The sequence below is a fragment of the Macrotis lagotis genome, chromosome 1, assembly GCF_037893015.1.
Source record: "Macrotis lagotis isolate mMagLag1 chromosome 1, bilby.v1.9.chrom.fasta, whole genome shotgun sequence".
Classification (NCBI taxonomy): domain Eukaryota; kingdom Metazoa; phylum Chordata; class Mammalia; order Peramelemorphia; family Peramelidae; genus Macrotis; species Macrotis lagotis.
The window spans coordinates 314,760,183-314,783,048 of record NC_133658.1 but is presented as its reverse complement, the minus strand read 5'-3'; the positions used below and the strand labels follow the sequence as shown (position 1 = coordinate 314,783,048).

General features: G+C 38.9%; 1 long non-coding RNA gene across 1 annotated transcript in view; it reads right to left on the bottom strand.

The window, feature by feature from the left end:
- Positions 1-10,772: 10,772 nt before the first annotated feature.
- The window catches only part of LOC141505539 (uncharacterized), a 45,056-nt gene continuing 32,962 nt past the window's right edge, over positions 10,773-22,866 (bottom strand). The window contains exon 3 of the long non-coding RNA XR_012473623.1: positions 10,773-22,866. This exon is cut by the window's right edge and continues 25,108 nt beyond it. This is a non-coding gene — a long non-coding RNA (uncharacterized LOC141505539).

The window sequence follows — 22,866 nt, the reverse complement described above, 5'->3', positions numbered from 1 at the left end:
GGAAGCATTGCAAACTCAACAGATCCAAGACTCATTATCTTTCCCAAAAAAATCTTTCTTCTTCCACACTTCTTTATTTCTGATCAAGACACTGTAATCTTTGTAGTTTCCCAGTGTCCCAACCTTAGACTCTCTCCCTAATTTTCCATCACCCCTCATATCCAATAGATTGCCAACTCTTGTTTCTACTGCCATGACATTTCAGTCCTTCTCAAAGCCACCACTTTAGTTCAAGTGCTCATGACTCTACTTCAGGCAATTATAATGGCCTTGCAATTGATTTCCCTGCCTCCTTTTCTCTCCCTACTCCAGACTATCTTCTACACAGATGCTGGTGTTTTTCCTCCAGCTTAGATCTGATCATGCTATTCCCCTACCGAATAAACTCCAGGTTCTCACTACTCTTTTCTAATTATCCTCCTTACCATTTTTCAATCTTCTTGACTGGATCTTCATCTAGGTCATGTCCACAAACTCTGTGTGTTCCCCAAGATCGTGTCATGAACCTTCTTATCCCTTTCTACTACTTCCTTTGGTGATTTTATTAGCTCCCATGGATTCACCCTCTGTTGTACTATCAGGTGGCATAATAGACAAAGTTACAGACCCAAAGTCAAGAAAACTTATCTTCCTGAGTTCAAATCTGGCCTCAGATACAAGCTCTATGACCCTGGGCAAATCATGTAACCCTGTTTGCCTCAGTTTCCTCATTTGTAAAATGAACTAGAGAAGGAAATGACAAACCACTCAATTATCTTTGTCAAGAAAATACCAAATGGTGTCACAAAGAGTCAAACATGACTGAAATAAATGAACAAAATTGTATGTAGCAAATTGAATGTCCTGTAAACATATCAAAATAAGGGTGTTTTTAACAGCATATCAAAATCTGAACTCATCATCTTCTCCCTTAAACCCTCCCACCTTTCTGTATTGTGAAGGATATTATTGTCCTCCCAGACACTCATACACACAAAACCTAGTTAACATCTTTGACCCCTTACTCTTGAGGACTTAAGAGAAACTCAGTGAAAATGCCTGGATCAGGAAATGGAATGTCCTCAAATCAAATCTGTTAACAAGGTCTTTTAATTTTATCTTTGTAACCTATCTCACATATCTCTCTGCCTCTACTTGCACTGCCACCATTCCAATGTCATCACCTCGTGCTTTTCTTATTGGAGTAACCTGCTGATGGATCTTCCTGCCTCAAGTCTCTCCCCATTTTAATCCATTTTCCACTTAGCTGCCAGTGGGCTTTCTAAAGAATGAGTCTGAACAAATACTCTCCTATTGAATAAATACAGTGACTCCCTATCACTCCCAGTATCAAATATACTACCACCTGGTTGGGGTTGAAAACTCTTTAAAACTTGGCTCCTATCCCCTTTGTGAGTTTTCTTACATCTCACTCCTTTCCACATCCTCTGGACTTATTACTGTTTCTCATGTAAGGCAATCCATCTCTCCTGATTCTAGCATTTTCATTGACTTCCCCCCTTGCCTTCAGTTTTTTCTTTCCTCATCTCTGTCTCCTGCTCTTCCTATCATCTTCAAATCCAGGCTAAAATCCCATCTTTAACAGGATGCCTTTTCAAATCCCCATTAATGATTATCTCTGATTTATCATATATATATATATATATATATATATATATATATATGTCTTATTTGTATTTAGTTCATTATGAGAAAAATATTTTATTTCTCTCATATTTATAACTAATTATTGAATTAGGACCAAAGTTTTTTCCCCTTTTCTTCTTCCTCATCTAGAAATCTACCAGTGTGATATGCAAATTGCTAAGTCTTTTTGATAAGACTTGAGTGATCCAAGTCATCTACCCCAAGACCTCCATTATAATATAGCCCACCTTCATTATCATATTCATTTTCTCATTAATTGTTAATCAATCAGAGCTTATTGTCAACCTCAGGAATACCTACTCTTCGGAGGGCATATAGACTGTAAGCCCACCACCATGAGTGCTCTTTAGTCTATGAGAGACAGTCAAATAACCATCCTTTATTAATTAATGTGGTAGTCATGTCAGTTAGACTTCAGATTCATTGAGAAAAAGGATTGTTTTTGCCTCTTTGTATCTCCCCAACAGTAAGATACATAATAAGCACTTTAAAAAGCTTATCAATTAACTGACTCCATGGGTCTAGTTCCAAATCCAAGTAACTATACTATTATTCAGCCTATATCTCTATATTTTCTACAAAAATAGCATGAAACACCTCATCAGATGCTTTGCTAAAATCCAAATGATTTCTACAGCAGTTTCCTTCTCTACAATTCTATCAATCCTGTCAAAAAAAAATCTAATGAAGTGAGTTTGATAAGACTAATGACACTGGCCACCTTCCTTGCGGCTCCTCCACAGGATACTTCATATCCCCACTGGAGGCATTTTCATTGGCTATATGCTCTGCCAGGACTTCTCTCCCTCCTCAAAAATCCACTTCTTGAATTCCTTCAAGTCTCAATTGCATTTTCTGAAAGAACCCTTTCCTGGTCCTCCTTCTTTCAGTACCTTCCCTCTTGTTTATCTCCAATTTATCTTAGGTATATTTTGTTCATCCATAGTTGTTTGATTGTTTCAGTGTAAAACTCCCTGGGGGAGCAGGGATCATTATTCCCCATGCTTTTTGTATGCTCAACACCTAGTATAGTGAACAGGCATTGTGAAGTTTTTAACAAATGTTTAAATGTCTTGATTGGATTACCTATTTTGTTTTTTGTTTTGTTTTGTTCTTTTAGGTTTTTGTGAGGCAAATGGAGTTAAGTGGCTTGCTCAAGGCCACACAGCTAGGTAATTTTTAAGTATCTGAGGTCGGATTTGAACTCAGGTACTCCTGCCCAAGGCCAGTGCTCTATCCACTTTACCACCTAGCCACCCCCATTACCTATTGATACTAATCTGGTACCCCTCCATTTGATTACTTTTTGCCTCTAGAATAAATTTCTCTGTTTAGCTTTTAAAATTCTTCCATTTCTGTACTAAACCTATCTTTCCAGCCTCAATAAACTTCCTATCTCTCTCTCTCTTTTTGCTTTTGGGGAAAATAGAAACTCCTTTTTTGACTTTTATACTCTCAAACAAACCTACTTTTCCAGAGTTATTACATAATACTCTCCTTCCCATTTTCTATATTTCAGCCAAACTAACCTTGTTGTTTCTTAAACAGGTTTCTTCATTCATTTCCCATTTCCCATCTCCTTCAAAGCTTTATTCAAGGGTCTCTTTCTACATGAAGCCTTTTCTGATTCTTTTACCTGTTAGTGCCTCTCCTCAAAATGTTTAGCTTATATGTATTGTATATGTGTGTGTAGTATATATACTTATTTGGATACAGTCCATCTCCCAGACTGGAAGAAAACCCTTGAGGGCAAGGATGGAAAGTAAGCTCCTTGAGGGATAAAATTATTAGTGTCTTTGCATTCCCAGTGCCTAGCGATGATTAAGATTTAGTAAATACTTATTAATTGATTTGAAAAAGCATCAATGTGGGCAGCTAGGTGATGCAGTGGATAGAGCACTGTCTCTAGAGTCAGGAGTACCTGAGATCAAATCTAACGTCAGACACGTAATAATTGCCTAGCTGTGTAACCTTGGGCAAGTCACTTAACCCCATTGCCCTGCAAAAAAAGCAAAAAAAAAAAAGAATCAATTCGTTGGTGAAATATCCTTGTATGAGGGCAAGATGTAGTAGAGGGAATCTCAGAAATGAAAGGAGATGACCTAGTAGGATCTGGTAGATAAGTCACCAGGAACTGGATTAAGTGATACATTTCTGTAGCATGAACCTTAAAGGAGGATGGATCTATTGCTAAATGATGTCAGGTCTAGAAATGGCAAGGAGTATTGCTACTCATCTTATAGGCTAAAGGTTCAACAGTGCTGGAAATGATGGCCAGAGATATAGCAATCATAGCAGCAGCTGAGTATGGGGAAGGAAGAACTGGTCTCTATCAGTGACATAAATTGGAAAGAGCATTAGAGGAAGAAGTCTAAAATGAAGCTTCTTGATTATGGCAGGGGAGGGGGAGGGGGATGGGGAGCATCATGGAAGCAAAGGAAAAGCTCAAGTAGGAAACTTAAGAAGTAAAGTTGAGGTGGATGAGAAAGTGAGTAGTGGGTTTAGGGAGGAGGATGATTTTACAATTAGGCAATCAAGTATTTTGGTATCACATGACCAGAGAAAGTAAGAGGGAGTGAATTTGCTTTCTATCTCTAGGGGAAGAAGCTGAGGAGAATAACAATAGGAGCTTAACTAATGAATGATAGCAGTTGAATAAGTATGTTTGGTGTCTTGGATACACCTCAGTGATCTTAGGGGCTCTATCTTTTTTGATGGTATTGATTTTCCATCTCTGCAATTTTTAAGTAACTTTTTCCTCAGACAAAGGACTGGTTAAGGACAGAGGGAAAAAAGCTAAATCCAAAAACCTTTTTAATAATTAGACCAATTACTTTGGGAGACAGTCACTTTTCTAACAGTGATGATCTCTATGTATTAACTTGGGAGAGGTGTTGATTACCATTTAGGGAATGATTTCATTGATCTTTTGCAGGCTCTTCCACCTCTGAGATTTCTACCTCTGTTTCCTATTGTCCTTTTTTCAATCCAAAGGGATTAATGAGTAGTAAAAAGTACAATAACTAAAGATAAAATACCAGGGCCCTGAATATCCATTACTAACTGGATAATAAGTCCCTAAATAAAAATAAAGGGAGATTATGTGATCCATTTGGAAAACTAGAAACAAAACTGCTTCTGAATGTGGCCTAAATGAGAGTACATTGAGAACTCTAATCAGGATCTTTGATCTAGGACAAATTTGCCAAAGGAGAAATTTTGCCCCAGGGTTAGAGATTTAAAGGTAGCTGACTCCTAGGAGGAGTCACAGTAAAGATGTAGCTAGGGAAGAGCTGGTGACAAGAGAAGCAAGAGGGAATAAGGAAAATCTCTTAGGATTTAAGGTTGGTGCTGGCAGAATTCATTCTCTTGACATACTTTGTAGTGGGAGGGAGGCTGAAGTCTGGAAGACTACATCCCCATCCCTCTCTCCTGGTCCACTCAGCAGTAGTCCTTTGCCTTGTTTCTTCAGATACTTTGCTTCATGGGGAGTTGGGCCAGACCAGGCATCAACATCAGTCTTGGAAAAGTTCTCCCCTGCCTTCTCCCCCCATGCACATCTACTAGTGGGACTGTGACAACAGTGACTTTCAGATAGGGGCAAGGTGGCAAAGGAAGACAGTTTCACCTCTCTAATAATTGTAATAGCAGCTAGCCTTTAGATAGTGCCTACTCTGCAGACAATGTGTAGACATTTTTTTACAATATTATTTCATTCAATCTTCACAACAGTTCTTTGAAATAGGACTATAATCACTCCCATTTTTACAGCTGAGGCAAAAAGGGTTAAATGACTATTCTAGGGTCACAACAGTTAGTAGTTGTTGGAAGTTGAGTTTGAACTCAGGTCTTTCAGACTCTAGATCCAGATATTCTGCTGAACATCTCTTCTTCCCTTGGGATCAGGCCAGGGGAAATATCTTTCCTCCATACTCTCCAATACAAATGACTCAAAGTTTACAAGTAACAGGTTCAATGTGTAGACTGGGAGCCCTGTGAGGGGTGAGGGAAGTAGGACATTCAGGCCCAACTAAAGTAGAAATGTCTCCTGAGGCTTACGAGTTCTCTTCCCTCCTTTAGCATTGAATTTCCAGGGTCAGGGCAAGAAAGACCTAGGATAAGATGGGGGGTAGAATCAGCCCCTCCTGCAGTTTTTTCCCTCAAAACTTTAAACTTTCCTGGAGAGTAAAAGGCTGGAGCATAAGAGTCAGGGAACCTGAAGGGTCTAGACGTGCCCCTACCCATCACCCATCACCCATCACCCATCACCACTCTTAGTTGTTTGAACTCAGTGAAAAGTCTTACCATGACTTCAAAAACTCTATTTCACAAGTATAGGGTGGAGAGATATAGTTAGATAATTGTTTGAAAAAAATCTGAGGGTTTTAGTCGACTGCAAGCTCAATATGAGTCTGCAATGTGATATGGCAACCAAAAAAACTCCAACAAAAACAAATCACAAGCCCAAACACCAAATATGACTTTGGACTGTCTTAAATAAGGCAAAGCAGCAAAGCTTCTCCAAAAGGAAGATAATATAATTTCTTTGTAATCTGTCCCAGTCAGACAATATTCTGAGTATTATCTGAGTATTATGTTCTGTTTTAGGTGCCACAGTTTGACGAATAAACAAATAAAAAAGGCCTTTAGTTTTTTTTTTTAACAATGTACAATGTACAAATGGAAATGTGAGACAGTCCCTGCTTTCTAAGAGTCCACCTTCTAACAGGGGAGATAGCACAGACAAGGCTTGGTTTTAGTACAGATGGAAAGGCCTTAGAAACCTTAGGATTCAGGGGAGCAGATAGCAATGCCCAGGTCTGGAGGTCATAGGACATGGTAAAGCATGGTGGTTCAGCATCTATCTAACCAGAAGGATTTTTGTGGATAACTCCCAGCTCATCCAACTGGTTTAAGTAGTTGTTCCTGCTCCTGCAGGCAGGGGGCTCAGAACTGTGGGGAATAGGAGAGTGGGCCTTAGGCTCAGAGTGGGCCAATGTTTCAGTTTCCCTCTTGTGGGAGAGATAGGGAAGGTCAGCATCCATCCAGGAGGAGAGAAAAGGATATAGGCAGCAGTGGAGGTAGTGAGGCAAAGACAAGGAAGGTTCTCTCTGCCTGATCCTACTTCTTCCTGGTGTGATCTATTCAATGATATGCTGGAGAATATACAGAGCAAGTCACTTGAAACTTCCATGTCATATAAAGAGTATATGAAAGAACTAGGGTTGTTTAGAAGGCTGCAACAGGTGCTTTCATTTCCTTTCCTTTTTTTCTCTTCTTAACTTTCTAGTGTCTAGTTTCTGATCTCATCATTCAACTGAAAGTGTTTCCTTCAATGTTATCAATGCTCTTTTTTTTTTGGCAAGGCAATGGGGTTAAGTGACTTGCCCAAGGCCACACAGCTAGGCAATTATTAAGTGTCTAAGGCTGGATTTTGAACTCAGGTCCTCCTGACTCCAGGGCTGGTTCTCTATCCACTGGGTCACCTAGCTGCCCCAACTAAGAATATTTAGACTAGAAAAGAGAAGACAGATTGGAAGTCATGAAAACTGGGGTCAAGTAGTTGAAGGGCTATCGTGTGGAAATAAGGTTAGACTTGTTCTGTATATCTCTGAAGAACAGAAGCAGAAGCAGGGGTGGAATTATACTTGGTTTAGGAGAATAGGATTAGGGTACATTTGTTTCAAGCTCTTATTCAACTTTCTCTCCTAAAGTCCATCTGTTTGCTAAGGATTGACACTCTACCCCTTGTTAGGCCTTGAATGCCAAATACACTTTGTATAGTTCTTAAGAGTGATTAGTTGAAAATGGTCAAAGGATATGCAAAGGCAATTTACAGATGAGGAGTCAAAGCAATCCATAGTCATATGAAAAATTGCTCTAAATCATTAATTATTAGAGAAATGCAAATTAAAGCTTCTCTAAGATACCACCTCACACCTCTCAGATTGGCCAATATGACCAGAAAGGATAATGATCATTGTTGGAAGGAATGTGGGAAATCTGGGATTCTATTACATTGTTGGCAGAACTGTTAACTCATCCAACCTTTCTGGAGAGAAATTTGGAAATATGCCCAAAGGGCAACAAAAATGTGCATACCCTTGATCCAGCAATACCACTACTGGGTCTATACCCTGAAGAGATGATGAAAAAGGGTAAAAATATCATTTGTACAAAAATATTCATAGCAGTCCTGTTTGGTGGCAAAGAATTGGAAATCAAGTAAATGTCCTTCAATTGAGGAATGGCTTAGCAAACTGTGGTATATGTATGTCATGGAACACTATTGTTCTATTAGAAACCAGGAGGGATGGGAATTTAGGGAAGCCTTGGAGGGATTTGCATGAACTGATGCTGAATGAGATGAGCAGAACCAGAAAAACACTGTACACCCTAACAGCAACATGGAGGTGATGATCAACCTTGATGGACTTGCATCAGTGCAACAATCAGGGACAATTTTGGGCTGTCTGCAATGGAGAATACCATCTGTATTCAGATAAAGAACCATGGAGTTTGAACAAAGTTCAAGGACTATTCCCTTTAATTTAGGAAAAAACCCAGATATCTTATTGTCTGATCTTGTTATCTCTTATACTTTTTGTTTTTTCCTTAAGGATATGATTTCTCTCTCATCACACTCAATTTGGATCAGTGTACAACATGGAAACAAAGTAAAGACTGACATATTGCTTTCTGTGGGGGGGGAGGGAAGTAAGATTGGGGGAAAAATTGTAAAACTCAAAATAAATAAAATTTTTAATAAAAAAAGAATAATTAGTTGAAATAAGGAGAAGGACTGTATCCCCAGAAGTAATTTCCTAGGATCTGGGGCTCTTCTTCCCCCTACCCTTAGCAAACTCATCCCTCCTTCCCCTCTAAATGAGGTACCTTTGGTGTAATAAGATGACTGTTCCAGTCACCTGATAGTATTGCTGCATGAAGAAACAAACAGAGAGAACACTATACACAGCAAAAATTGTCCTTTAGTAAAAGCTATGGCCTCCTGGAGATGTTCTCATTTTTTGGCCCTCTCTTCAAATGATGAGTTTCTTCCCAAGACCTCTATTTCAAGATTTACCCATTATATATTCATTTCACTATTCTTCTTATTCTTCTGATTTCTCTGCCTCCCCAGAATGTAACCTTCCCAAGTCACTTCTATATGTTATCTTCCTCCATTAGAATTGAAGAAGTTTTTTTTAAAAACTCCTTGAGGCTAAGTAATATCTTTTTTTTTGCTACAGTTCTACCTAGAATGAGGTAAGTGTTTAATAATGTATTAAATAATAAACATATTTAATATATTTGCTACCTGGAATGGGGTGAGTGCTAAATAAATCTGTTATCATCTACCCATCCATCCATTAATCTCTTGGTTGTCTTGGACAAAGGGCATACATTATGTGAATGATGGCAAACAGTAAGGAAAGTTACCCACAAATCAAATTTAAAAGACAAGTTCAGTTGAGAAGAGGCCAGTAGGATACCCTGAGATCATTATAGGGGAGTGAGGAAGGGGAAATAAGTTGTTTGACAAAGAGAGATTTAGGGAGAGGAGAAATTCCCCTGAGATGGAGATAATCATTAGAATGTGTGAACACTTGGGGTACAGGGACTGTCTTATACCTCCCTTTATATCCCCAGCTTTAGTGTAGTGACTGGCATATGGAGTCATTTTCAGTCATATCCAAGTTTTTGTGAACCCATTTGATATCTTCTTGGCAAAGTGGTTTGGTTTGTCATTTCCTTCCAGTTCATTTTACACAGTTAAGTGACTCACACAGCTAATAAATGTCTGAGTCCAGATTTAAATTCACAAAAGATGAGTCTTCTTGACCCCAGGCCCTCCACTTTATCCACTGACAGACTAGTCTGATAGACCTACTTTATCTCATTATTCTTGCTAACTAGGTACTTAGATGAGCTGTTGAAGTCATCCAAGAAGGGTCTGGAAAAATGAACCTCTGTGCTCTATTTGAAAACTCTCACCTTAATCAAGACTTTGACTTCAAGCTTCTTTAATTCAATTCAATAAACACTTTATTAAATTTTAATTTAATTTAGTTTTTATTATGAACTTAACAGACAATAAATCAAGTAAACATTTCTACAGATATTGTAAAGCAGAAAGAAAAGATTATGTGGAAAACAGTGAAAGTCTATTAGGTAGAATTTGCTTTTATTTTAAACCATATAATAAGTTCAACATGTAACTTTCAAAGTTGCTTAGTTTGTATGTGTTTCCTTCTGGTCTTTCTTCTATTTTCTTCTCATCCCCTCCTACCTACCTCCAAATTAAAATAAAGAAAAAGAAAATCCTGAAACCATTCATACTCAAACAAAACAAATTGCCACATTGCTGGATCTTGTCCAAAAACATGTCTCCTTTTTCCCTCTTGAGTCCATTAGCTTTCTTTTGAGAGGTGGATAGCATGCTTCATTGTGTTCTGGATGGATGGTTGGTCATTTCATTGATTGGAGTTCTTAAAGTCTTCCAAAGTTTAAACAAAAATCCATTAAGCATATGCTATATACAAAAAATCATAGGATAAAAAAAAATCTAGATTTAGATGGAAGAGACTTCAGAAGTAATAGTTTAAGCCCTTCATTTTACAGATGAGGAAACTGAGGGACAGAAAAGTTAGGCTATTTTACTAATGGGTGGTATCAGAGGAAGAATATGAACCCAGTTCCTCAGATTTAAACACCATTAGACTCTGGAATCTCTGCCCTTAAGAAGTTTATGTTCTAAGAGGAGGGATAAAATGCATATATATATGTAATTCAGGATGAGATTCCCTGGATGCTTCATCTCTGTCTTTAAACCTGTAACAACTGACATGTGATTCCTGCATTTCAAAATCCTATGCTTGCTGTCTTCTTTGGTGTGGCTACTCTACTTTTTGGTTTTGATCCTCACTCAATCTCTTCATCTGATAGTGAGCTCTGTCTCTGATAATGTCCCCTGCTTCTCTATTTCCTACCCCTCATATCAAATATTGCTCCTGTTTGCTGGACCCAACTACTAACTATAGAATTCATTCCAATGATCTTAACACAGAGAAAATTCTAGATGCAGCTACCTTTTCACTTGCATTCTGGAGCTGCTTGTGAAGGCATCTAGCCATTCTGGAACTGTTTTTGGTTTTTTGTTTTGTTTTTCTAGGGCCTCTGGGAGTGGAAGTGACAGTTAATCAAAGTACCTTTGCCACTATTCTAGACAATCTAAAACTGTCTTCAAAAAGCAAACCAGTTCTTAAAATTTAGAATTCTTAAATGTGAATTTGTAAGTAGACTGTATTAGACACTCTTCCCCAGGAGAACCTTATACATAATCGCAGAATTTGGAGGGACCTAAGACCTCATTCCTTGTAGAAATCCCATCTATACCACCCCTGACAAGGTCATCCAGTCTTGCTCTGACAGCTCCAAGCCTATAGATTCAGCCAACTCCATTGTTGAACTGCTTTGAGTATTAGGGAGTTTTTCTCTTTATTGAACCAAAGTCAGACACCTTATCACTTATTCCCTCCCCTCACTTGACCCTAGTCATGCTTCCTGGGTATCAGTAAAAAAGTTTGCTTTATCTTTATAGAGAGGCATACTATTTCAAAGATTGTTACATATGAAGTTATAGGACCTTGGTTTAATTCCTAGTCCAGTCACTTATTACCTGTGTGTTCAAGGACAAGTATCTAGACCTCTGTCTCTGGGCTAGATGACCTCTTAGGTTAATTTTAGCATTCAACCTAGGATTATATGATCAGGCAGTGTCATGTAATAGATGGGGTGCAGTACTGGGGGGCAGGAAGAACTTAGGCTTGAATCCTGTCTCAGCCTCACTAGTCCAGTGACCATGGGAAAAGGTATCATTCATTTGTAAAATGTGGCACTTACCTTACAGAATTTTTTCCAAGAATTAAATAGGACTATATTGGTTAAACACATTGCTGACCCTCTTTCTTTTATTCTCTTTATGATCTTGGGCAAGTCATCTTCTTGGGCCACAGTTTCCCCATTTATGAAATAGGGTCCCAGTTTCCTCATCTGTAAATCTATGATCCTGTGGTCTTCCATATGATTTGCCCTTAAATACATGAAAACAGTTATCATATTCCCTTTAAGTCTTCTCTTCTCCATGCTAAACATTCCCAGTTTCCTTCAATGAATCAGAAACAACTGCAAGTATTAAAAAAGTACATCCAGGCCATTCCAAAAGAATTTAGTGGTAGAAGTCTATTCATACCCAGTTTACAGAAGAAAAAAACAGGCATTTATTTAAGGTAATCTTGCCCTGTTCTTTGAGTTGATGTTTCCTGATCAGAACAGTGAGGACTTTTTAAGAATCATAGTGTCATGTGAGGGAAAACAGGGATATGAAATAGCTAGAGTCAAGTTGCTGGCAGCAGCTTGGTTGTAGTGACTGGTCCTGCTTTTTCCTTCCTTTCTCCTTCAGAATTATTGTAAGAATTCCTGACTGGTTTGCCTCCTTAGAAAACAGTCAGAAATTTTGGTGGTGCATATGTGTTTATTTTGGTCAAACTTAGCTTGCATCATTTTTGAAGCTAGATATAATACATCTGAAAGGAGACCCAACAGGTGATGATGTGTCCTTTTTGGTTTGGCCTGAGAGCTGTCAGATTCACCATAACAAAGCTCAACATCCCTACTCCCTCTTCTGGGACAACCATCCTGTGGTAGACCTTTTTTTTGTGAAAAATAGCATGGTTTTGAATCCCCTCTCCCATTCTGATTGCCCTTCTTTGACCACACTCCAATTTGCAAGTGTCTTTCCTAACTTTTAGTCCCTGAAATTGAAAATTATATTCCAGATAGGGTCAGCCCAGAACAGACAACTGAGGAGCAGTATTTTCCTCCTTCTGGTTGCTATACTTCTACCAATGCTGCCTGATTTTATATTAGTTTTTTGGCTGCCACACCAACTGCTGGTTATCAGTCAACTAAAAATCTCCCTCACTTGATAGAAGCCTGAGAACCCCTCTCCTCACTACCAATCCTAGACATAAACACATGTTGGCACTTAACTGGGAGACAGACTTGTAATGGATTCTAACCTATTTTCTGCCATCCAAGCTTCTCTTTTTGAAATCCTGAAATGCCTCCAAGTTCTGTATAGACACCCACCCTTTCCTTCCCTGTTTGTCTTTCTCCCTACTCCACCCTATCAAAGGTACAATCAGCATCTGATTACCCACTTCCCAATATATTTCATAATCTTGTCTCCTCATGAAGTTCTACTCTTGTACATCTCTTTACCAAAGAAACACTAATATGATAATGATTTCAAAAAATTACAGGCTGATATTGATTCTTTTACTTAATAATAAAGAGGGAAATAAAGGAAAAATAACAAGTGATCACACCATGGGAGGTTTTTTCCCAAGCAAAGAACCATCCCTGTAGCTTAATCTCTGGGACAGTAGTCTCATAGACTGTGTGACACTACCATTTGAAAAGGCCTTGCGTCAAGAAAGGGGTTGTTTATCCTATCTGAGGTCACCCCTAAATCAAAGATGAATTCATTCAGTCAGATAATCATTCAATAAGCATTTATTGAATATATACTACTTGCAAGGTATACATAGCCATTGCCTACCTTATGCTTACAATCTAATTGAGAAAATAAGAAATACACATAAAATGACATGAGTAGATAACAAGACAGGATGATATGTGCTATGCTATATGAAAAAAAGGAACTAGAAACTAACAATAACAGTGATAATAATAGCGCGCATACAGTACAGTGTTTTATAGTTTATGAAGCTGTTTACTTTTTTCCAAATAATGCTACAAGATATAACAGGATAATATATAGTAAGGTGCTAATCGTGCAGTACAGGCATCCTCACATGGTGTTTGGATGCATCAACAAGGAAACAATTCTACTCAAATCAGAAATTTAACATTGATTCAGTGGATACAGTAGTATTGATGTAGCAGAGCAATTTGCTGAGATACCAAGTCAGATAGTTCTTCCCTCAAGAAGGTTACAATTGAATAATGATATGATACATATGACAATAATTATGATAAAAAAGATACAGAAAGATTTGTGAAAGAAGTGAAAACAAAGTGCGATGTGAGGTACTGCGAGGGAAAGACTGATCGTGGACGATGTTTTTCTCTCAATTTAACAAACACTGATTAAGCACCTACTCCGTGCAATTTATGAAATGCCTACAATGTGCAATACTTGAAAGCACCTACTCTGTGCAATGGTGATTATTAAGTACCTACTATGTGCAAACCATAAAGCGCGTACTACATTGCCACATGCAGAAGCTAGAAAGGAAGGCTTTCTCAACCATATCCCATATTGATCAAGCCTTATTCAGAGATGAAAATTACTTTTTTTTGGTGGGCCTTTATTTTAAAGAAGTATGAGAACATGACAAGAACAGCACCGGGTTGAAAAAAAAGGTGACGGTTTGCTTAGTCTTGAGAAGAAAATGCTAAAAAATAATTAGCTAATGGAAATCAAAGCTAGGAATATATATCTTTAATAAATCTACATTTCCATGTTGGAGAACAATATGAAGGGAAATGATTTGAGATTATCTAGAGCAAAAGAACATATTATTAACAATTACAATAATGAAACAGTGGGGGAAAAATGTTTTTCTAAGAGGTTGTAAAGTCTCATGCCCAATCAGATGACGTGGACTGGCAGGGCTTAGATGTTCTTCTCTCTGGAGGCAGGGCACCATCACATAGCTGAGCTCATAGAACTTAGATCTCAGGAAACTTCATTTGAAAGTCTCCCAATTCCATTTTTCTAGGCTCCCAATGAAATGAATAACCCTGAAGCATTCTTTTATACCAGTCCAATAAGACATTGTACCTCTCAATGATAATTTGTAAAATGGGGATATCACAAATGATTACTGTTAAATTGAACTAGAAAAAGTAAATATACTTTGTAGCAAAGAAATAGAAACAACCCAAGTGACCTGTAACTAAGATATGACTAAACCAGTACCTACACTATTGTAATGAAATTGAACTGAAATAAAGGATGTATTGTATTGAAAGAAATGATACATTGTACTGAAACAAAGGATGAGTGTGAAGAATTCTGAGCACTAGGAAAAATTTATGTGAGTTGATGCATGATGAATTTAGCACAAGTTGAAAAACAAGAAAAATGAAATGATGGGGAGTGGGGATAAAAACATAAGAGAAATGAAAATAACAGAATTTCAGAGTTAAAAAAATGAAACATGCCTCCAATACTGTCATGAAAAGATGAAAAAAACTTTCAGTAAAGGGGGGGGGGAATGTTAGAATCATTTTAACACTGGGACCAGATTGTATACTTTTAACTGTAAGAATAAATTATTCTAAAATTAATAATCTATAAATCAGATATTGTTTTTAAGGAAGGTGATTTTTTTTTAAAAGGGGTAATAAAAAAGATGACTATTTGAAAGTGAAAATTTCCTTTTTTTTTTCTTTTAATTTTTACAGAGGCAAGCAAGGTTAAGTGATTTGCCCAAGGTCACCCAGCTAGTAAGTGTTTGAGACCAGGTGTGAATACAGGTTTTTCTGATTCCAAGGACAGTGCTCTATATGTAATATTACAGAATCACTTATTAAACATTTACCAGCAAATTAGTCATTTGAATCCAGGGTTGAACATCCAGTCAAACACTGATTTACAATTGGAAAACTAATACCTAATTGTATTTATATAGAAAAAAAGGCATGGTTCAATGTAAGTGAAAGAAAAGAGGCAAATTATGATACTGAGATAGTACATAAATACTAAAAAAATTTTAAAAAACACTTGGAAATGATGACTAAGGAAGAGCAAGAAAAGGAGATATTATATAATGAAGAATATAATATTGAAAAATTTACATCCTAAAAACCCCAAAATGCTGTGCAATATGTAAATTTCCCTAGTAAACAGGGTTATTATTAAGCAGCTTGTGGTTGCAATGAGTTTTCTTGGCTACAGGGTCTCCGAGAAAGACAACTTAATGTTAGACTGCATCCCAATGCTCCTTCCCCTTGCCTTGGGTGGAATGAATGCCCTGACTATCCAAGTATTGGAAAGAAATCAGGGACACAGCTGCTGGTAAGTGACTGACCGACATAGAACTATGGATTGCTGAAATCCTGGTCACTGACCCATTGGGAGAAAAGGCCTGCCCTCTGACAGATATCAAGACCCTCCTTGGCCTCAGAGAACAGGTTAAAATGTTGGGTCCTGCTACTGTGCTCAGAACTGGGACACTGGGTGAAATGTGGTACCTCCCCAGCAGACATGGTTAGAGTGGAACTGACTGGTGATACAGATCTGGGTTTTGTGTAGGAGGAACTTAAATGGAGCTGTAACCCCATGTTCATTCAGTCTTGATATTGCCGCAAGGCCAGTCCTCACTACAGCCTGGGAGACCAACTGGGAAAATCTTTCATATGAAGAATGGCTGAAAAAACCCTTACCATACACAGTGATGCAAGGCTTGCAAGTGAAAGATGGTAGGAGAAGCCCTGTCCTCTAAGTAGATATCACGACCCTGCCTGGTTTCTAGAGAACAGGTTAGCAAGCTGGTTTCCATATCTCTGTGCTATGGGTGGGCAGCTATGAGTGAAGTGGGCTGCCTTCCTAGGAAGACAGGCTCACCTTTGAGTTGGCTCTGGATTAAGTGCATTTTCTATGCTAGTAGCCTCCCCAAGGAGCAAAAATCTGTGGGGATGATAGGCTGTGACCATTCTACCCGCATGGCTGTAGAATGGAAACACTCCCTGGATGAAAATTGGTAACAGAAAAATGATAACAGAAAATTGGTAACAGAAAATGGTTTTTCTGTAAGTGGAATGTATAACAAAACAAGGTCTGTGCAATGGACATTGTTTCGGTGTCACTGTGTGAGTTTCATTTCCTCTGTGTATGTGTGTTTGTATTTGTGTGTGTCTGTATGTGTGAGTGTTCTGTATAGAGGAAAGAAAGTAAAAAACTGAAACTGATGTTTTTGGCCTGAGATTGAGAGAACACTAAAGAAAGGAGAATGGCAAAAAGAAAATATGCCACCAGCCATGACCTGCAAGGTGGTGTACTGTGGCTGCAATCTGGTCATAACCTGACAAAAAAAGTTCTCTTTTATCTGGCTGTTGGGAAAGTGAGTTTTTCTTTGGAACAGGGCCAGGTCAAGGAGCATGACATATGAAGACAGAAACCCAGGTGGGCTTGCCCTTGATCCAGGTGGAATTGAAGACCAGTGTGAAAAGTAGGGGGTTACAAAGAGGGGGCCCCATGGGAGGAGAATGGTTGGAAACTACTCTGAGGGCTATATTTTGGAGGTCATAGAAGAGAGAAAGAAAGCCTCTGTACGAATCAATAGAAGGACTAATAAGGATTTCAGAAAAATAATTGGAAAACATGCCTCCATCTCTGGGCTAGGAAATGGGGGACTACAGGTGCATGATGGTATTTTCCCTTTGAGAAAGGGTTCAGTTTTGGTTAACTGTTGGTAGAGAGAATCTTTGCTACAAGACAAAGAAGATCATACATGTTAGCAGATATCCAAGTGGAAATTCACTGAGACTGGTAGAATGGAAACCCAGTGTAACAGAAGTGAGTACAGATCTAGGCCCCATATGATCACTATGATGAGGGCAGATTTGGAGACCCTGGAAGACAGAAAGAAGACCTCTGACAGAGTCATTGGAGGGACTCGTAAGAATATCAGAAAGCATTCTTCCACACTGTGCTAAGACCTGTGGGAATGGAGTTGCCTACACGTGTTTACCCTGTCAGAAAGGATTCCCTTTCAGTTAATTGTTAGGGAAAAGTAATTTGCTTTTCTACATAGGTGGGTAAAAGATCAAACATGACAGTAGACTCCTATGTGTAAAACCCAAGAAACTAGGGTAATGGAAGGCCAGTGCAAGAAAAACGTTGGTACAAACCAGGAAATCTATGGATGGTAAATATCTGAGAAACTTTTTCAGGAGGCTGTATTTCAGAGTCCAGAAAAGAGAGAAAGAAAGCCTATGCATGGAATAATAGAAGGGAAAAATAAGGATTTCAGAAAAATGATTAGAAAGCATGTCCACATCCCTAAGCTGTGAAGTGGAGGTCTACAGGGTCTAGATGATGTTTACTGTGTCAGACACATATCCATTTTCTTTAAATTTTGGGAGACAGAATTTTATTTGCTACAGGTTTTGGCCAAAGAGGACCACACATGGGAGTAGATTTCCATGTGGACCGATCTTGAATTGGTTGGCATGGAAGACCAGAGTAACAGTTAAATGGGTATGAACCCAGTGGTGGAGAATGGTCAAGAAACATTTATCACTAGTTATGACATCTATTTTTGGAGGTCATAGAAGAGTAAAAGAAAGCTTCTGCAGGAATCCATAGAGGAAGAAGAAAAGATTTCAGAAAGGAAATTAGGAGACTGGGCTGGATGATGTGGGACTACCAGTGTCTGATGGCATTTTTTCCATCACACAAGATTCAATTTTGGTATATTATTAGGAAAGAGAATTTTCTTTGCCATAGGGCTTTCTCAAAGTGGATCACACATGCCAGCAGACTCCCATGTAAACACTCCTTGAACTGGTGGCATGGAAGCCCAGAGAAGTGGGTACAAAACAGGGGTCCTACAAGAGGACAATGCTAGAATAACCTTTTAACTATGTAGAGGGCTGTTTTGGAGTTCATAGAAAAGTGAAAGAAAGCTGCTGCAGTAATCCATGGAGGGATAATTAAAGATTTCAGACAGGAAATTAGCACACATGCACCCACCCATGGCCTCCGAGGTGGGGGAGGACTGATGAATGTTTCTGCTTTCCTTGTTCAGAAGGGGTGCCCATTTGGTGAACAGTGGGAGAGAGAAATTGGTATAAGAGGCAGTAGACTCCCAAGTAGAAACTGACTGAAACTTGTGGCATGACTGTTGTCAGTATGCTGAGGGTTGTGTTTTGAAAGAAAAAGAGGAGAGAAAGACATCCATTTCAAGGAAAAAACAGAGGGAATAAGAAGGATTTCAGAAAGGTAATTGGAAAATATTCACTCACCCTTGAAGGATTGACAAGGTGTGTGGGGGGGAACCAATGGTGTCTGATGCCCTGTCATATAGGATTCCCTATAACTGTTGGGAAAGAGAATTTTATTTCCTACGGGACAGGTACAAGAGAATCACACATGGGGAAGACCCCCATGAGAACACTAATTGAAACTGATAGCATTGAAACCCAGAGAAACAAAGAAGTGGGAACAAACCAGGGACCTAAGAGGTGCAGAATGATTGGGAAAAACTTTATCAATAGACTGAGGACTATATTTTAGAAGAAAAAGGGGGAGAGAGAGAGAGAGAGAGAGAGAGAGAGACAACCATTTCAAGAAATAATATAGAGAATAAGAAGGGTTTCAGAAAAGTAATTAGAAAGCATGGCCCCACCCTTGGGTTGACAAGTGGAAGACCACTAGTGTATGGTGGTGTGTATCCTCTCATAAAGGATTCTCTTCTAGGTAACTATACAGAGAGAGAATTTTCATTGCTATAGAACAGGTTCAAAAGAATGACACTTGGTGGCAGACTCCCATATGAACACACATTGAAAATGATGGCATTGAAACCTAGAGTAACAAAGAAGTGGGGACAAACCAGTGGGCCCCATAGGTGGAGAATGAATGAATGTTTAACCTTTAACAATATGTTGAGGGTTTTATTTTGGAAGGCATGGAAGAGACAAAGAAATACTAGAGAGAAATAAGAAGGACTTTCAGAAAGGTCATTGGAAAGCATGCCTCCACCATTGGGCTGAAAGATGGGAACTACTGGAGTCTGATGGTATGCACCCTATCAGAAATGGTAACCTTTGAGTTATCTGTTGAGAGAGAGAGAATTTTCTTTGCTATAGGACTTTGACAAAGAGAAATATCAATGGCAGCAAACTCCTATGTAGAAATTGATGGCACTGAAGACAAGAGTAACAAAAACATGGACATAAACCAGGGGACCTATAGGTGGAGAATGGTTGACAAACCTTTATAAATATATTGAGGGTTATGTTTTGAAAGGAAAGGAAGAGAAAATAAAAGTCACTTCAAGAAAAAACATAAAAATTTCAGGAAGTTAAAAGGTAGGCATGCCTTCATCCCTGGGCTGAAAGGCAGGGGACTATTGATGTCTATTGATGAATACCCAGTCAGACAGGGTTGCCTTCTGGTTAACTATTAGGAGAGAGAATTTTCTTTGCTACAGGAGTAGTTCAAGAGAATAACACATTCATGTGAACACTCATTGAAACTGATGACATTGAAGCCCAGAGTAACAAAGAAATGGGTACAAACGGGGGGGGGGGGTCCTATAGATGGAGAATGGTAGTAAAACCTCTATTAATATGCTGAAGTTTACTTTTTGAAAGGCATGGAAGAGAAAAAGAAAGTGACTGCAAAAAATAATGGAGAAGACTAAAAAGGGCTTTAGAAAGGTTATTGGAAAGCATGCTCCCACCCTTGAGCTGAAGGTGAGAGATTACTGGTGTTTGTTGGTATTTATCCAGTCAGACAGGGTTAAGTTTTAGTTATCTGTTGGGAGGGGGAATTTTCTTTGCTACAGGGCTTGGTCAAAGAGAAATACCCTTGGCAACAAACTCCAATGTGGACAGTCTTGGAAACTGATGGAACTGAAACACAGAGTAAAAAAGAAGTGGAGGGGCGGCTAGGTGGCATAGTGGATAAAGCACCGGCCCGGGAGTCAGGAGTACCTGGATTCAAATCTGGTCTCAGACACTTAATAATTACCTAGCTGTGTGGCCTTGGGCAAGCCACTTAACCCCGTTTGCCTTACAAAAAAAAAACCTAAAAAAAACCCAAACAAAAAACAACAAAAAGTAGTGGGTATAAACTGGGGGCCCTACTGGTGGAAAATGGTTGTAAAACCTTTATCAAAATGATGAAGTATTGTTTTGGAAGTCATGGAAGAGAGAAAGAAAGCCATAGCAAGAATTAATGGCGGGGGGGGGACTGATAAGAATTTCAGAGAGGCAATAGGAAATCATGCCCCCAAAGGTAGGGGAATAGTGGTGTTTAATGGTGTGTACCCTGTCAGACACGGTTACCTTTTGGTTACTGTTGGGAGAGAGAATTTTCCTAGCTAAAGGACTTAGTCAAAGAGGAACACCCATGGCAGCAAAATCCCATGTGGACACTCATTAATACTGATAGCAGTAAAGCCCAGAGTAACAAATAATTATGTACAAACAGGGGCCCAACAGATGAATAATTGTTGTAAAATCTTTATCAGTATGCTGAGGGTTGTTTTATAGAAGGCATGGAAGAGGAAAAAGAAAGCCACTGCATAAAATAATAGGGAAGACTAAAAAGGTCTTTGGACAGGTTATTGCAAAGTATGCCATCACCCCTTGGGATGACAAGTGGGGGACTACTGATGATTTTTTGGTGTGTACCCTGTCAGACAGGGTTGCCTTTTAGTTATCTGTCCAGAGAGAGAATTTTCCTTGCTACAGGACTTAGTCAAAGAGTAGCACCACTGGACACATAAACCTATGTGGACACTCATTGACATTGAAGCACAGAGTAACAAAAAAATGGTTAAAACCAGGGACCCTATAGATAAAGAATGGTTCTTAGACCTAGATCAATATACTAAGCATTGATTGACATGGATGGCATTGAATCCCAGATTAACAAAGAAGTGGGTACAAACCAGGGGGCCTACAGATGAAGAATGGTTGTAAAACATTTATCAGACAGGGTTGCCTTCTGTTAACTTTTGTGAGAGAGAATTTTCTTCGTTGCAGGACTTAGTCAAGGAAGAACACATATGACCGCAAAAGCTAGTGTGGACATTAATTGACATTGATGGCATTGAAGCCCAGATTCACAAGGAAGTGGGTACAAACCGGGGACCCTACAGATGAAGAATGGTTGTAATGCCTTTATCAAAATGCTGAGGGTTGTTTTTTGGAAGGCATGGAAGAGAAAAAGAAAGCTACTTCAAGAAAAACTAGGAAGGGTAAAAAGGGCTTTGGACAGGTTATTGCTAAACATGTCTCCACCCTTGGTCTGACAGGTGGGGGACTATTGGCATTTAATGGTATGTACCCTGTCAGACAGGGTTACCTTTTAGGTATCTGCTGAAAGAATTTTCCTTGTTACAGGACTTAGTCAAAGAGTAGCACCACTGGAAACATAAACCTATGAGGACACTCATTGACATTGAAGCACAGAGTATCAAAAAAGTGGTTAAAACCAGGGACCCTATAGACGAGGAATAGTTCTTAGACCTAGATCAATATGCTAAGCATTGATTTTTGGAAGATATGGAAGAAAAAAGAAAGCTACTGCAAGAAATAATAGGGAAGATTAAAAAAAGGGCTTTAGAAAGGTGACTAGAAAGCATGCCCCCACCCTTGGGTTGAAAGGTGAGGGACTACTGGTGTTTAAATGTATTTACCATGTCAGACAAGGTTTCCTCTTGGTTAACTATAGGGAAAGAGGATTTTCTTCACTACAGTATGGGTTCAACAGAAATACACATGGCAGGAGACTCACAATGAACACTCATTGGAACCCATAGCCATGAAACCTAGAGGAATGAAGAAGTGAATACAAACTGGGGGCCCTACAGGTGGAGAATACTTGATAAACTTTTATCAATATGCTGAGGGCTATGTGTTGAAAGACAAGGAAGAGAGAATGAAAGCTACATCAAGAAATAACATTAGGATTTCAGAATGCTAATTGGAAAGCATGCCATCAACATTGGGCTGAGAGCTGGGGCACTCCTGTTGTCTGATGGTGAGTACCTTTTCAGACAGAGTTGTCTTCTGTTAATTTTTGTGAGAGACAGAGATTTTCTTTGCTGCAGGACTTGGTCAAAGAGGAACACCCATGGCAGCAAAAGACCATGTGGAGACTCATGGACACCTATGGCATTGAAACCCAGAGTAACAAATGATTGTATACAAATAGGGGGGCCTTTCAGATGAATAGTTGTTGTAAAACCTTTATTAGTATGCTGAGGGTTGAATTTTGGAAGTCATGGAAGAGAAAAAGTAAGCTACTGCTAGAAATAATAGGAAAAACTAAAAAGGATTTTAGAAAAGTCATTGGAAAGCATGCACACACCCTTGGTCTGACAGGTGGGGGACTAGTAATGTTTAATGGTGTGTACCATGTCAGACAGGGTTCCCTTTTGGTTATCT